Raw genomic sequence first — 17,601 nt, forward strand, 5'->3', positions numbered from 1 at the left:
ATCTTTGTATTAGCTTTTTTTTTTTAATATATAAAGCTACTCTTTAGAAGACAACTGTAGCTGATTATTTTTGTGCATGCTGTTTTTGAATGATTTGTGTATCTACCCGTGCTTGAGTCTCCTGGGTGTAGGCTAGAGAAGGTCAGACAGTAATCTCTACAGTGAACATAAATCAGATTATACCAGATTACTGCTTTCTCTGGACAACAACAAGACTAGCACTACAAGATGCCACAGGGCATAATTGTTTTCTTTAGCATTTGTGTATGAGCCCAGAGTGGTTTATCTTGTTCATCATGTTCATGAGATGTTTTATACTTGGATATCAAGACAAGTGCACAGGATTTCTTCACATAAATGTACTGAACCCCGCATTTTAGTTAGAAGGCAAAGTCTGGCTGATGTACAGTAGGCTTATTTGATCAGTGGCATGCTGTTAGTGTTTGTCTGGGAACACTTGGACTATTGTGTAATAACATCAGCAGGAGGTAGGGTTAAGATGATAGTCCTGTGGGATTAGAGGGGTGAGTGTCATGAGTCCCCCTGGGGACTTCCTGCCAGAGGACCTTTATTTTGTGTGGCCTTCCTGCTTCCCCTTGTTCTGGTCTCTGGCAGCTTTATGTTTGTAATTTGTGTTCATTAGTTTCACCCGTGATTTATTGTTTATCCCGTTCACCTGTGTTAGATTACCTTTGTGTTCCCCCTATTTATACCTCCCTGGTTCCTTTGTTCCCCGCCGGATCATTGAGTTAAGTTATAGTTGCAATCAGTTTGTGTTTTGCAAGTGAACGTGAACTTACCGTCTCACCCGGTTCCCTTGTTGCCCTGGAAGTCCCAGGTAAATAAAGCCTTGTCACCTGCATTTGGGTCCTGCTTCTCCTCCTTCCACCCAGCGTCTCTACGCAACTCGTGACAGTGAGACCTGGACTAGACGTCAATCTGTTTTACCACAGCCAAGTCAGGCACTGACTAGCCGGCTTTCCACTGCACTTTAGGTTATCCCGACAGTGAATACAGATATCAGCATGTGTTTTGCCGATGTATGGTCTTTGAGCTCAGGGTCGGCTAATGAGTACAACTCTGCAGCTCATAGGGATTCTCTCTTTGGATGGATGTCCAATCTTTTTTTAAAATTTTCTCATAAGCCAGTGTGTGCTGAAATTAGTCCCACACTAATTCTGTTTCCCTGCAGCTGCACTTTGATTTCTCCAATGTAGATTTCTGAGCATTCCTCCTTACACTGTTCAGCATACAACACATTGCTCCTCTTTTGTTTTGGTGTCTGGTCTTTAGGGTGAACCAGTCTCTGTCTCAGTGTGTTTGAAGTAAACTGATGTTTCCCAAAAATCCGTTTAAGCCTCTCTGAAACACTTGCTACATGGGGAATTACCAGGTTTTTCCTCGGTGGATCTTGAGGCTCAGGATGCAGAGACTCAGTCTAAAACGCTTCTCTGCAGTTTCCTTAGAGCCGCCGCCCCCCTCAAACCACATAGAGACTGTGTCTGCCCCTCGAACATATAAATCAAATAAATCAGAAGTTAATAGAAGAGGAGTTATTCATAAAAACTTAATAAAAATTAAGACCACTCCTCTTATTGAACAGAAAAACAGAACTGTCAAATGTGGATTATTAAATATTAGGTCCCTTTCTTCTAAATCTCTGTTAGTAAATGATTTGATAACTGATCACCAAATTGACCTACTTTATCTTACTGAAACCTGGTTACAGCAGGATGAATATGTCAGTCTGAATGAATCAACCCCCCTCAGTCATAAAAATGATCATGTTCCTCGAAGCACAGGTCGAGGTGGAGGAGTAGCTGCAATCTTCCACTCAAACTTATTATTAAACTTTCATCCTCAGAACAGTTATAACTCATTTGAGAGCCTCACTCTTAGTCTCTCACATACAAACTGGAAAACACAAAAACCAGTTCTACTTGTCATTTTGTACCGTCCACCTGTCCCTTACTCAGAGTTTTTAACTGAATTTCCAGACTTCCTGTCTGATTTTGTGCTTAGATCAGATAAAGTCATTATAGTGGGAGATTTTAACATTCATGTAGATGTTGAAAATAACAGCCTCAGCATTGCATTTAATTCTATATTAGATTCAATTGGTTTCATTCAAAACGTTAATAAACCCACCCACTGTTTCAATCACACCCTTGATCTTGTTCTGACCTATGGCATCGAAATTGAACATCTAATAATTTTTCCCCCAAATCCTGTTTTGTCAGATCATTCTTTAATAACTTTCGAATTTAAAATGATGGATCATGCAGCGTCTGGAAGAAAATTCCACTACAGCAGATGTTTATCTGACAACGCTGTTAATAAATTTAAGAAAATGATTCCATCTTTATTTGCATCTATGCCAAGTATAAACATAGTGGAGGGCAGCTGCCTTAATCCTACTCCCTACCAAATTGATCATGTTGTTGATAGCGCTGTAACCTCACTGCGTGAAGCGCTTGATTCTGTAGCCCCTCTGAAAAAGAAGTTAGTGATTCAGAGAAGACTAGCCCCATGGTATAATTTACATGTTCGTACCTTAAAGCAGGCATCACGAAGGCTGGAAAGGAAGTGGCGTTCCACAAACTTAGAGGAAATTTTTCTAGCCTGGAAAAACAGTCTACTAACATATACAAAAGCTCTCCGTAAAGTCAGAACTGCATACTATTCATCACTAATAGAGGAAAATAAGAACAATCCCAGGTTTCTTTTCAGCACTGTAGCCAGGCTGACAAAAAGTCACAGCTCCGTTGAGCCCAGTGTTCCCTTAGCTCTCAGCAGTGATGAATTTATGAGTTTCTTTACAAATAAAATCACAACTATTAGAGATAAAATTCAGCAGATGCTTCCTATACCTGCAATAAATGAATCTTTTACTACAGTAGCTCTTGAATCATCTGTAGGACCTCAGTTATGTTTAGACTGCTTCTCTCCTATAGATCTCTCTGAATTTACATCAGTAGTTGCTTCATCGAAATCATCAACGTGTCTCTTGGACCCCATCCCGACTAGACTGCTTAAAGACACCCTGCCATTAATGAATTCATCTTTATTGGACTTGGTAAATTTATCTCTAGTATCAGGCTACGTGCCACAGGCCTTTAAGACTGCAGTAATCAAACCTTTACTCAAAAAGCCTAGTCTTGATCCAGGAGTCTTGGCTAATTATAGACCAATATCCAACCTGCCATTTATTTCTAAAATCCTAGAAAAAGCTGTTGCTAAGCAGCTATCAGACCACTTACACAGGAATGAACTATTTGAAGATTTTCAATCAGGATTTAGAGCACATCATAGTACAGAAACAGCACTGTTGAAAGTTACCAACGATCTTCTCTTAGCCTCAGATAATGGACTTGTTTCGATACTTGTCCTCCTAGACCTTAGTGCAGCATTCGACACCATTGACCACAACATCTTATTACAGAGACTGGAGCATGTGATTGGTATCAGAGGAACAGCGTTAAAGTGGTTCCAATCCTATTTATCGGACAGATTCCAGTTTGTTCATGTCCATGATGAACCTTCCACACGAACAAAAGTTAGTTATGGAGTTCCACAAGGTTCTGTGCTAGGACCGATTCTGTTCACCCTGTACATGCTTCCTTTAGGATATATCATTAGGAAGCACTCTATTAATTACCACTGCTATGCGGATGACACTCAGTTATATCTATCTATTAAACCTGTTAACACAAACCAGTTAACCAGACTTCAAGCCTGTCTAACTGACATAAAGGCCTGGATGACCAGTAACTTTTTACTTTTAAACTCGGAGAAAACAGAAGTCATTATATTTGGGCCTAAAAATCTCAGAAATAACTTTTCTAAAATTATAGCTACTCTAGATGGCACAGCCCTGGCCTCCAGCACTACTGTAAAAAACCTTGGAGTTATTTTTGACCAGGACATGTCCTTTAACTCACACATAAAACAAATTTCTAGAACTGCATTCTTTCACCTGCGCAACATTTCCAAAATTAGGAACATCCTGTCTCAAAATGATGCAGAAAAACTAGTCCATGCATTTGTTTCCTCAAGGCTAGATTACTGTAACTCATTACTATCTGGATGTCCTAATATCTTAATAAAAAGCCTCCAATTAATCCAGAATGCCGCAGCCAGAGTCCTGACAGGAACTAGCAAGAGAGATCATATTTCTCCTATATTGGCTTCTCTTCATTGGCTCCCTGTAAAATATAGAATAGAATTTAAAATCCTTCTTCTCACATACAAATCCCTTCATAATCAAGCTCCTTCATACCTTAAAGACCTCATAGTACCATATTATCCCAATAGACCACTTCGCTCTCAGAGTGCAGGTCTACTTGTGGTTCCCAGAGTTCTCAAAAGCAGAATGGGAGGCAGAGCCTTTAGCTATCAAGCTCCTCTCCTGTGGAACCAGCTCTCAGCCTGGGTTCAGGAGGCAGACACTCTCTGTACTTTTAAGGCTAGACTTAAAACCTTCCTCTTTGACAAAGCATATAGTTAGGGCTGGCTTCAGGCAACCCTGAACCATCCCTTAGTTAGTTATGCTGCTATAGGCCTAGACTGCCCGAGGACCATCGGTGCACTGAGCTCCCCTACCCTAACCCCCCCCCCTCTTCTCTCCCACCTCATGTATATTCCACCATTGAATGTTACTAACCTTGTGCTCTCTCTCTCCCCTAGTTTGTGCTCTCTCCCTCTCTCTCTGTTCTCTCTGTACCTTCTGCAGGTGTCCCTGGTCCTGGAGCTGTATATCGCTGATGTGCAGTTACTGGCCCCACCAACTTGCAGTGTCTATTTGTTGTTTATTGTTGCTGTTCTTTTCTCTCTGCTCTATCCACTCACCCCAACCGGTCGAGGCAGATGGCCGCCCAAACTGAGCCCGGTTCTGCTGGAGGTTTCTTTTTTCTTCCGTTAAAGGGAGTTTTTTCCTCTCCACTGTCGCCAAGTGCTTGCTCATAAGGGAATTGTTGGGTTCTTAGTTTTAGTTTTTGTAAAGTGCCTTGAGATGATTTGTATTGTGATTTGGCGCTATACAAATAAAATTGAATTGAATTGAATTGAATTGAACTGTGTCTTGTTTTTCTGCCTGATGTGGATGTTGCCTTGTTCAAGGCCCACTTGGGGTAGCCACAGGTTTTGAGGGCTGTCTTCAAGTGTGTGTCCTCCTTTCTCTTGGCCTCTATAGAGGTAGGGATGTTGTTGGGGTCATGAGGTCAAAAGTACAATTGTTGTCATTGTGTAACATGATTTGAAGACAATACCATGTTTGTGTAAGATGTTTTAGCAGGTGTCTATCTTACCAGATAAACCACACAACCTTATGAACTATGTAACTGAAAACTCTAACTGCACCCACGCACCCTGTGCCTTGTTTGTTCCTCACTATAAAAATAAAGGACTGCTCAGTGAAAGGAGGCGAAGGAGAGTCAAGGTCGCATGGGGGAGAGAAGAAAGTCTCTTCTCTCCGTCTGCAACTGAGGCCTTTTTTCACTTGCAGACATATACTCGGTACAAAGTTGTTGTGTGTTTTCTGTTGCCTTCAGGGAAAAGAACCATGTCAGTGTAGCGTAAACCTGACATATTTATTGGTGTTTCCGCCCGGTTTCCAATACGACAGTTTGGATGAAGAGGAGGACGAGGACGCCGTGAATCTGTGCACAGTCAGCCGTTAGACGGTTGGAGAAAATCCACCTGCGTGAATTCGTTGGGAGGTCGGCAGGTCCCCGTCTGGAAAGATCCTCTCAGCCCTACTGTCTGACGGAAACCTTGAAGGCAATCCTCGCGTCAAATCAGGTAAAGATCCGCGGGTGAAATTGTGTGAATGGACGTCAGAAAAAAATAAAATGTGAGTCCAAATTGAATACCGTTGCAGAGCGGGATTAGAATCAAATTGATTCAAATGCACGGACGGTGAAAGTTGTTAGACAAGACCACTTGAATAAAAGACCATGGCAAAAATAATCTCCCATGTCAGGAACATGGTCGAGGTGTATCCAGTGTCAGGGACCCTAGGGGCCACATTAAACAGTACTGTGGAGTGAATGTGAATGCTTATTTGTTTGTTTGTTGATGAAAAGGGAACGTTGGACAGGCAATTGCCAACCGAGTAGAACGGTGTCACTTCCCACTGAAACTGTGTGTTATTTGTTGGGCACAAGTAAAAATTGAAAAGTTGAGTGTGTCGGACGGCTGTATCCGCAGGTAATTAGTACCTGTAGAAGCCTGATACAGTGGACGATCCACACACTGTTGTGACTGATCGTTTGCTTGTGCCAAGTTGCAACTATGGGAAAGGGAAACAGTAAACCCAAATTAACGGGGGATCCTAAATTTATGAACACCTATTCGCCCGGATCGGCAAGATACTTGGGTGAATGGAAGAAAAAGTATGAGTTTCCAGGGAAACTGGAAACCTGCGCATGTGATAAATTCGTAACTCAATTAAAAGCAGAAGCGGCTATAGCAGAACCTAAGAAAATTGATAAACTTAAATTGCAAATCATAGAAGCCGTTAAATGGCAGGAACAGGCAGAAAGAAGGCAGCTTTGTGGGTTACAGACAAGAAAGGAAAGAGACAGAGGGGGATATACTGGACGAAGCCCAGCCGGACGACCCTGCGCTGGAAGCTCAGGTTACAGCATTAATAGAGAGGATCAGAGATGCTTTTGTCAAACCCCCTGATTACCAAACCATTGCCCAGTGTAAACAGAAAGATGATGAGGATGTGCAGGAATACAGAGGAAGGTTAGAGGAAGTGTTTAAAGCAAACAGTGGATTGAACCCTGAGGACGCCCCCAGCTCAGCCTACCAGCAGCAGCTAAAACAAGCCCTGCTGAGTGGTTTCTGCCCATCTATTACTCATCACATACGAAAACACAATATTAACACTCCCACAGACGGAGTGGCCCAAGTAATGAATTATGCCCAGCATGCACAAGACATAAACAAAACATAAATCAGAACAGCAATCTAAGGCTGCTGTGTTTGCACTCCTGGATGTGATGAGCAGTGGCGGAGCCCGGGGGGGCCCTCAGCAGTACAGCAGAGGAGGATTCAGAGGAAGAGGTAGGGGCAGAGGAGGCCCAGCTAGGCAAGATAGCAGGTTCAGAGATGAAGGAGAAAAAGATGACACATGCTACAATTGTGGTCAGCCAGGTCATTTTGCACGAGAATGTAACCGACGGAGGCAGAATAAGAGAGGATACAGAAGATCAGATGAGTACAACAGACCAGAACCCCATAATTCTAATGCATGACTAGACCCCTCAAACACTGAAGAATTGGATCTTAGTGAAATTGTGGAGACTTATTATAATACAGAAGGGAATAAAGTGATGCCCATTAGGATGTTAAAAATTAATGGAGTAAAAACAAAATTTTTGTGTGATTCAGGAGCAGACAGAACAGTATCCATTAAAATTAGATGCTCTAGCAGGAATCAGACCTATAGTGCAAGAAATGATAAGTGCAGGGATTTTAGTAAGAGCCCCAGAGGCTCAGTGTAACATCCCCATATTTCCAGTCAAGAAAGCTGATGGCAAAAGCTGGAGAATGATTCAAGACCTGAGAGAGGTCAATAAGGCAGTTGATAGCAGAGCACCCTGTGCCCCAGACCCCCATAACCTGATGAACCAGTTGAAACCTGAAATGAAGTGGTTCACAGTAGTAGACCTTAGCAATGCTTTCTTTTCTATACCAGTGCATCCAGACTCACAGGGATGGTTTGGTTTCACCTTTGAGGGAAAGAAGCTCACATACACTAGGTTACCCCAAGGCTATGTAGATAGCCCCACCATATTTGCTTCTGAATTAGAAAATTGCTTATCTACATTCCACATGCCTCCACACAGCCAAATTTTGACTTATGTTGATGATATTTTAATTGCATCAGACACCCAGCAACACAACAAAGACACTGCAATAGCACTGTTCAAACACCTAGGAAAAACAGGCAACAAAGCATCCCTAGAAAAATTGCAATGGGCTGCCTCTGAAGTTGTATTCCTGGGTCATAAACTAACACCAGAAGGCAGAGCCCTGACTGAATCCAGGAAAACAGCTGTTCAGCAAGCCTGTAAGCCTAACACTAAGCAACAGATGATGCAATTCTTAGGGCTCTGTAACTATTGTCGACAGTGGATTCCAAACTATGCCCAGGTGACACAACCCCTGTTAGATTTAATTTATGAGACCCCAATGGCCATGAAGCAGGAAATAAAGTGGACTCCTGAAGGCAAGAGTGCTTTCAGTGAGTTAAAAGGAAAACTAGTGACCACACCAGTTTTAGGCCTGCCAGATTACAGTAAAACTTTTGTTCAGACAGTAGACTGTAAAGGGAAGTTTATGACTTCAGTGTTGACTCAGCTGTCAGGAGGAAAACAGAAACCAGTAGCCTATTACTCTAAGAAGTTAGATCCTGTGGCTTGTGCCCTGCCTGCATGTGTCAGAGCTGTGTGCGGCTGCAATGGCAGTACAGGCCTCAGCAGAAGTGGTACTTTTTCACCCACTTACACTGCTAGTTCCACACTCAGTTGACTTGCTTTTGACAGAGACCAAGATGTCATTTTTGTCACCAGCCAGACATCTGTCTGTCATGGCTCTCTTAATGTCTCAGCCACATTTGACCATAAAAAGATGTTCTACACTTAATCCATCTACCCTACTGCCCACAGCTGAGGAAGGCACACCACATTGTTGCATTACAAACACTGAAGAGACGTGCAAACCTTGTAGTGATTTGAAAGATGTTGCCTTAGCTGGGGGAGAAGTGTGGTTTGTAGATGGCTCCTGCTTTAAAAATGAGAAAGGAGAAAATATGTGTGGGTTCGCTGTAGTATCACAACAGGATGTTTGTGCAGCAGGTCAGCTCCCCTCACATTTCTCAGCACAGGCTGCAGAGATAATCGCTCTAACTCAAGCATGCAGACTAGCAGAGGGAAAAAGTGTTACAGTGTACACAGATAGCCAGTATGTTTTTTCAACGCTCCATTTCTTTGCTGCACAATGGGCTCGCAGAGGAATGAAGACAGCTGGAGGACAATCAGTTAAACATGCCTCCCTCCTAAAAGAGTTATTGCAAGCTATCATGTTGCCAAAGCAGGTTGCTATCTGTAAATGCGCCGCACACACACACAAGGCACGGACTTTGTGTCAAGAGGAAATGAGAGGGCAGACGCCACAGCAAAGGCAGCTGCACAGGGACAATTCGGCAAATGTAATCTATATATTATAGAAGAAGTAAAACAGCCCATAGACCATGAGGTACTTTCGGACATGCAGAAAAGAGCCCCACCAGCTGAACAACAACTCTGGCTCAAAGAAGGAGCCACAATAGAGCAAGACCTTTTTAAGATCAAAGATAAACTTTGCCTACCTAGAAGTCTCTATCATACAGCAGCTATTTTGACACATGGGCCTTGCCATGTGTCAACAGGAGGGATGGTACATGCAGTGGAAAAGTATTTCCACGCACCAGGATTCAATAACTACTCAAAAAAAAAAAATTGTAAATCCTATTTGATTTGCTGTAAACACAACCCACAGGGAAATCTCAGACCAAAGAGAGGGATATTCCCCAACCCAGACTATCCATTTCAAGCCATTCACATGGATTTTATAGAGTTGTCACAATGTCAGACATACAAGTATTGTCTTGTTCTGATAGATGCATACTCTAAATGGGTTGAAATTGAGCCCAGTAAAAATGCTGATGCATTAACAGTGGCTAAAGCGCTGTGAAAAAAACATTATTCCAGATCATGGGATCCCACAGCGAGTTTACAGTGATAATGGTCCACATTTTGTGAATGAAGTAGTTACACAAATGTCCAAACACCTGGGGTTCGAGTTAAAAAAAAACATTGCTCATACCACCCCCAGAGTGCAGGATTAGTTGAAAGAACTAATAGCACCATAAAATGAGACTGAGAAAATCCATGGAGCAAACGGGGAGGACATGGGTAGAGTGCCTCCCCCTGGTAAAAGTGTATATGAGGGTCACGCCAACAGACAGAGGCCTGACCCCATTTGAAATCCTTTATGGGAGACCTTTTACACTTCCCATTTGTGAAGATGTGTGTGAAAAACCTCAAGGAGAAACTACTCTTGCAGAGTGGATGAGTAAAATGCTAAAGACTAAAGAAGTTGTGAGTGCAAATAATCTGCCAGATGACCTTTTGTCTCCACAGGTGCAGAAGGTTAAACCAGGAGACCAAGTGCTGATAAAGGTCACCAAAAGGAAAATCTGGTCTACACCTAAGTGGGAAGGACCCTACACCATGATCCTGACCACACCCACAGCTGTAAAGATCCAAGAGAGACCCACGTGGATTCATCAGAGCCACTGTAAGAAATTACAACACTTGGTGAGTGTCGAGTAGAGGTGGAAGTCGGCCGGTACCAAAACCCTTGGCTGCTGAAGAAAACATCAGATCCTCACTCCCAGCTATGGCACCCACCGCCTGCCCGAGAGGGTGGGAATGTGTTTGTGTACTGTTATGGCTCTGTCTGACTATTCTAGTGATTTTCCTCACCATGGCAGATCTGGAGACGACAAGAGACAATCACACCATGGAACATGAGAACCTGAGAGCAAAGCGATGGACATGGACAAATCCTAACGACTGGCACTGGACTCAGGACCTCACAGGAATGCCACATCCATTCAAAGCTAATATGTGGTATAAGTATGCTGCCCATGTTGCCAAAGGAAGGAATAAAACTAACTGTTTTGTTTGTTCATATATGCCTAAGTCAGTCACACATCCTACATTGTACGCTAACCCGCTTAATTCAAATGACAGTATGTGTTTTGTTGCAGCATCCCAGTATGGATGGGAAGATGACAGGATGTTCCCTGTCTTTGACTGGACACATTATAAGTCAAATGTGCTAAAAATTCTGAATTGTTCTGATATGCATATTGTTAAATTCACTTCAGCGTTATCTTATAATGGTACACTGAATCTAACGACTATAACTCAGTGTGGAGTAATACATGATAACACATCTGTGGCACCCACAGACCCCACCGCCTTCACTCACAACGTGTCCTGCAATGCAACACGTATTCAACCCTTGGTAATGAACGTCTCAGGACCTCCTACACCCCGGTCTAGCTGTAGTCTCAGAGTTCGCCTATAAACCATGTATCGATGCTATAATGATGAACGGCACGATTACTAGTTCCCAAAGAGCAGCGTTACCCTGGTGTTTCCAAAGACATCAGAGTGATAATTATGCCATTCAGGTAGGTACTATACCAGAAGACAAATGTTGTGTAGTATGGCGCACCCAGCCCAACTCTACAGGCACATTTTACACTGCAATGATGGAGGGTGCTTGGTGGCTGTGCGGTCATAGCTTGTGGGCTGTGCTACCCTCAAATTGGACTGGACGATGTGCCCCAACTGCAGTAAGTGACCATACTTACATTGTGCCTGTTGGGGCAGTTCAAAGTGCCCACACTCGTAAGAAACGATCCCAGCCTTTTTTCCGACCCCATGACAGCGTGTCCGGCTCAGATGTGCCCCCAGAGAGAGAGAGGGGTCAGGGAAGATATCTATGTTCAAGTGGAAAAACCCTCTCTTAACAGTGGTGCAGGGCTCAGACATAAGTCTTTAATCTACCAGACTGCCTTTTCATCTGTATCCAGGAAATTAAGGAACAAATCCAATGTTTCCCAGGGAGGACACACTCTGCAGCCAGTTGGTGAACCAGAGCGATCACATGAGTCCACCCCTAGATCCCAATGACCCTCACCTGAGCTCACGCCTTTTGTTCACCTAACGAGCCTATTCAGACCAGGTGTGAAGTGAAACCAACTCAGAAGGTCTAACGACTCTCACCTGATTTACAAAGCTCAACTAGTGAGATTATGTGTCTAGGGGTGGAGTGAAACCAACCTGGGACATAAATTGGAGGTTCTAGTCCAGCTTTTTTCTTAGACTGATGAAGCCGCCTGGATGGGTGGTGAAATGTTTCTGCCTTAACCCTCTGGGGTCTGAGGGTGTTTTGGGGTCCTATGCAGGAAGGCGTACCTAATCATGAATAATCATGTGATTTACCTGAGAAGACAAAGACCCGCTGTTGTGGCAAAAACTGTTGGATGAACAATAAAGACAGTGCAGACAGATTGTCTTTTCAGAAAATAGAAAAGAAAATAGAAAAGAAAGGAGCAAACCAGAATAGAACAAAATCGATCAGTCTTCCCCAGTTGTTCCCCAGTTGCTCAGCTCCTATTAGGCTGAGACCACTACTTATAGAGACATGCAAAGTAAATGCAAATAATCATTCACATAATCAGATATTTAAATCTGTACTTCCCTATTGTTCTACAAAGTGATTCCATAATAAGGCTATATTCTAAAACTCTATATTCTCATTCGACAGCTAACCCTTCGTCCTGGGCCTGCTCTGTTATACTTGTCCCTTCCTCACACCTAGTGTGCTAAGGAACCTTTCTCCCAGATACTCTTCACCAACATCCTTGAGAACACTGTGTCCCTTAGTGTCAGTCTATACTAGACTATACTAGGTCAGGAAGAACATAAACATCAGATATGATTATGAAAAACACATAAGCCTTGGTGAACTCTGTGAATCAACCTGTAAATGAAAACCTGTTAAACATGACAAACCAAGAATACTATAAGAAACAATAAAAATCATGAGCCTTTCAGTCAGGAATGTGGCTGAGAGGGAATTAGTGCAATATAATGCGGATCCAAACGTTCGTCATTTGAGTCATGTTTTTCAGCTGAGGACAAAGTAAACTCTTCATCTCTGTCTGGAACGTACGAAGCGCTTCTTCACCTGCGTAACACGCCATCATCCAAACGTGCAGAAAAAGTGAGTGAATTCTACGATGAAGTTTGATATTTTATGTTATTTCTCGGGGACGTGTACAGAACTACCTGGCTCACCTCAGATTATTTCCATATGAACAGTTCGCTCAGTGCAAGGCGGGATCGCATTAGTTATAATGAGGTGAGACAGGAGAAAACGTATTGCTCCTTACATTCATACTGATTAAATAAAAGGTGGTAATTTGTTTTTGACTTGAATTGTTTCATTTAAAAGAAAACATTTCAAGCTTTCTAGCCATATGTTTCTTATTTTTATTAGGGAAGTATTCGCTGATATTCTGGTTGTTTTATTTACGTGTCTGTGAAGAGAGATGACAGAGACAGAGAATACAGTACCATGTCTGCTTTCTTTATTTAAAAAAAGCACATAATTTAGTTATTATTATGAGGGTATACAAATAAAACTATTCGAATGATATATTTCTCTTATCTGTATGATCAAAACTGACGGAGTAATTTAAGTTTCAGCATTATCAGGAGAAGATGCCACAAACGTTCGTCGACCCTTGAAGGTTAAAACTGAAAGTCCAGTTGCCATGACTCAACCTTTAAATATCTTGATTAGTTTCCCATAGAGTTCTGTTTCTTCTTAGCTCGTTTCTTATGTTCAATAAAGCACTTCCCTCTCAGAGTGCAGGTCTACTTGTGGTTCCCAGAGTTTCCAAAAGTAGAATGGGAGGCAGAGCCTCTAGCTATGAAGCTCCTCTCCTGTGGAACCAGCTGCCAGTCTGGGTTCAGGAGGCAGACACTCTCTGTACTTTTAAGGCTAGACTTAAAACCTTCCTCTTTGACAAACCATATAGTTAGGGCTGGCTTCAGGTAACCCTGAACCATCTCTTAGTTATGCTGCTATAGGCCTAGACTGAGCTCCCCCATTTTTGTTTTTTGTAAAGTGCCTTGAGATGATTGTATTGTGATTTGGCGCTATAAAAATAAAACATTTAATTGAATTGAATTGATTTTAATGTCCACCTCCTCTACTTTGCTTTTACATGCATGGTGGATTACAAAACAAATTCTCAAAATTAAGATCTTTGCAAAATTTAATGTAAGTTAATAATTAAAATGAATTTCAATGAATCCTCTTTGACAAGCATATAGTTAGGGGTGGTTCAGGTTTACCTGAAGAAAGTATAAAGGAATTTTCTTCAATTGAAAAAAAGCTGGTGCCTGACATTACACTTTACAAACACAGAACTATCAAATAGGAGTATACCTGTTTACCTTAAAAATGTTTAACATTGTAAAGTCTCATCTGTCCACATTCTCCTTCCTGTCCCCTGCGGCTCCTAATTTTGTCATGCCTCATGGGTCTACAGTTTCCTTTGCCACATCTGCTCTTAAAATATTTGTCTTCTACTGCTGTTTAAAAGAGTGTGCCTTTGTCACGGTGCGTATGCTTCTCTGCATGTATCTATGTGTGCCTTAGTGAGTGACAAAGTGCATTTGTTCTGTCAGAATCAAATAGTTGACCCAGACATTATGAAATAGAGAAAACACAAGAAAGAGAGTGGCACAGGTTTCTCCTGTTAGAGCTTGTTCATCAGGTCTGATACTGGCTGAAGAGAAATCAGAGGAGATTTAAACTGTTGCACTTTGCTGTAGGTTTTTATTAGAAGAAACATTTTATGTTGAAAATGATTTTTGTTTGTTTTTTGTTGTTTGGTCCCTTTTAAAACCCAGTTTCATTTTCCATTTACAGTGTGTGCAGAGGGGGGGGGGGGGGGGCATCCTGCCTAGACTTTGCCCATGGGCTGGTCCGGGTTATTTTAAGATAAGATACAATAAGAAAACCTTTATTTGTCCCACAGTGGGGAAATTGCCTTGCTGCAATAGCAAAGTACAAGTACACAGCAGACTGACAAAAGTAGCAAAGATGTAAGATAAATAAGATATTTAAAATATTAAAAAGATACTAAGTGGAATAAAACTATAAAGCTATTTTACATACTTTTTGCGAACTATTTTGCATCCTCATCCTAATTATCTTCCGAAAGTTGCATTCTCAACCATACATCTGGTTGTTGAAGCCTTCTGCCCTCCATCATTCACAACACCGGAGCAAGAAAGACTTCACTTCATGTGTCCATTACATGCTCTTCAAATTTATGTCCACGGCACTACCCAGTGGCATCAATTGGAGGAGCTTCTCATATGCTATGGGGCTGCAACCAGTGGACGGCTGCCACTAAGTAAACTATGTCACATTGGGTGAGGGATGCTATTGCCCTAGCCTACGAAGCGCTTGGTTAAGCTTTGCCCCTAGGAGTAAGGGTCCTTTTAACTAAGGGGGTTGCATCTTCTGTGTCTTTGGCAAGAGGTGCCCACTTGCAGCATGTTTGTGATGTAGCAGGCTGGTCCTTTCCACACACATTTGTCAGATTGGATGTCCAAGCTACTCCGGGCTTGCATGTCCTTGAGTCATCATCCCAAAGTCATGCCTGAGTTCAATGTTTGTGCTTAAAATACAAAACCCTGGGGGTCCAGACACTTCCAATGCGGCAGTGTTGGTATTCTCGTTCCTATCACTGTTATTGAAACACAGCATCGAGAGGACCTTTTAATAGGGAATGTCTCAGGTTACTTTACTGTAATCCTGTTCCCTGAAAAAGTGGCAACGAGATGCTGCACCTCAATGCCGCACTGCAGGCATGACTGGGTGTCTCTTCGGACAAGGTTTAACCTGAGGGTATGTCCGTTTCACGTCTATTTATAACCTCAGCTACACGTAATCAAATGACATCACCCACCATGGTTACCTAAGCCAATTCTTGGCGTGTTTGGCACACGTGCTTCACACCCGGTCGAACAAAGAATGTTTCCCATCAGCCTTATTGAAACACAGCATCTTGAGCTTCTGTAATGTCATGAAAATGCAGGGGAAACACTTCATCATTTTCTGCTTACTGAAACTTTATTACCTGGTTAATAAACCATGTTTAGATTTTAGGTTTAACATAGACTTTTTCTTCATTTTAATTACATAACTTTTTATTTCATGGTAGTTGTGACTTGAGAATGGGTCCACGATCCCAATGCCTTTTGGTCACTGTGATGATGTCATAAAAGAAGGGAGATACACAAGACTAACTGAAAAATTATGATTTTAATTTATGCTCCATATTTACAAATAAGTCAAAACCCCACAGATTAGAAGCCGTAGGAGAGAGCACATTTAGCTGACTGTCTCTCCTTTATGTGGTGCAGCAAAGCCAGGTGAGCTAAACCTCCCTGACAACAGGACTCTGCTGAGCAGGTTCCTGCAGGCTGTCACTGCCACTATAAAGACTATACTTATTTATGCGCTTTAAGAATATTCAATTGATAATAATAATAATATTAGAATAATGCACACTGAATTTCCATTTGGTGATTAAAAACATTTTATCTAAGTAAAAAAAATAAAATAAATAAAAGCCAATTTATATATGCATATATGTTAATCTGTGCACTGCTTAAACTAATGTCCAAAGCTTTTTTAAGTTATGGTATTAAAATACATTAATGCAATGTCTCAGATTCTTTAGAAGTGTGGAGAAACCTGCACAGCATGCCTTAAGGGTTTACAGCATACCTGCCACAGTGCACCCAGTTTGTTCTGTGCAGCCAACTACAGAAGACTTTTTAATATATTACTTTTTATTGACATTCCTCATGCAGGCCTCGGCATCTCCTGTTGAACAGGGCAGAGATATCCTGGCTTGTCTCTACAGATGGGGGCTGGCACTGCACCTCTGGACAGTCTGGCTGTGGTGGTGAAGTACAGTGGGTCCCAGCATTGTTGGAACTACAGTTTTAGTTCCTAGGTAGAGTATTTGAGAGAATGTTTTCTCCATGCAACACAAGACTAAATCTTTCTTAAACTTGGAGCTACAATGAAGATGATGATATCAACAACAATGACAGGAATTTCCCAGCTAAAGACAAACAAACCACTGAGAACCACAGCAGGTTTTGAAACAAGAGCCTGTTCTGAGCTGTCATCTTTTTCAATTGAAAGAACCAGGGCTTTGTGACTTTCTCTTCCTACTACATTTCTGGGTACACCAATACAAAACTGTCTCCTACTAATTACAGTTGTTACCAGATATTTGTCCCGATTACATTGAGCTTAGAAATGTAACTGCTGCCTAGAGTAGGCTGCAGTGTATTTGCTATATTCATTATTGTTTTTATAATGGATAAGATACATTTCTCAGTAATGATTTAAGTTTCCCAAAACTCTTCAGACATCACGACAGATATTACTTTGACACAAAGAACCTTCAGTGACCTTTCAGTTTTAATAGACCTAAACACGCAAACACAGCCACCATCAAGAGTGTTTTGTATGTAACTGGGCTACTGTGACCAAACAATTTCCCTTGTGGATCAATAAAGTTTAGTCTAAGTCACCACTTCTATTTACAGTCCATTTTACATACTTTCATTAGGTTGTTTACAGACATCATGATCTAAAGCAAAACAAAATGACTTTAAATTAGACTGACAAGCCACATTCTGCTACATTTGATAACTGTAAGATAACACAGTCCTTGCAATACATTACTTCCCTTTTTTGGCTCTAATGGAGTTTTTTAATGTAAAATAAAAAAGAGGCAAATGTGTGTTACTAATTGTAAAGAACTAACATTTCTTCATTTTATTCATTATACACATTGATACCTGTAACTGTAGTGAATGACATACAATCATTAATTTGTCATTAAATCCAGGAACAATACCTGCA

The sequence above is a fragment of the Mastacembelus armatus genome, chromosome 24 (assembly GCF_900324485.2).
Source record: "Mastacembelus armatus chromosome 24, fMasArm1.2, whole genome shotgun sequence".
In the NCBI taxonomy this organism is placed as follows: domain Eukaryota; kingdom Metazoa; phylum Chordata; class Actinopteri; order Synbranchiformes; family Mastacembelidae; genus Mastacembelus; species Mastacembelus armatus.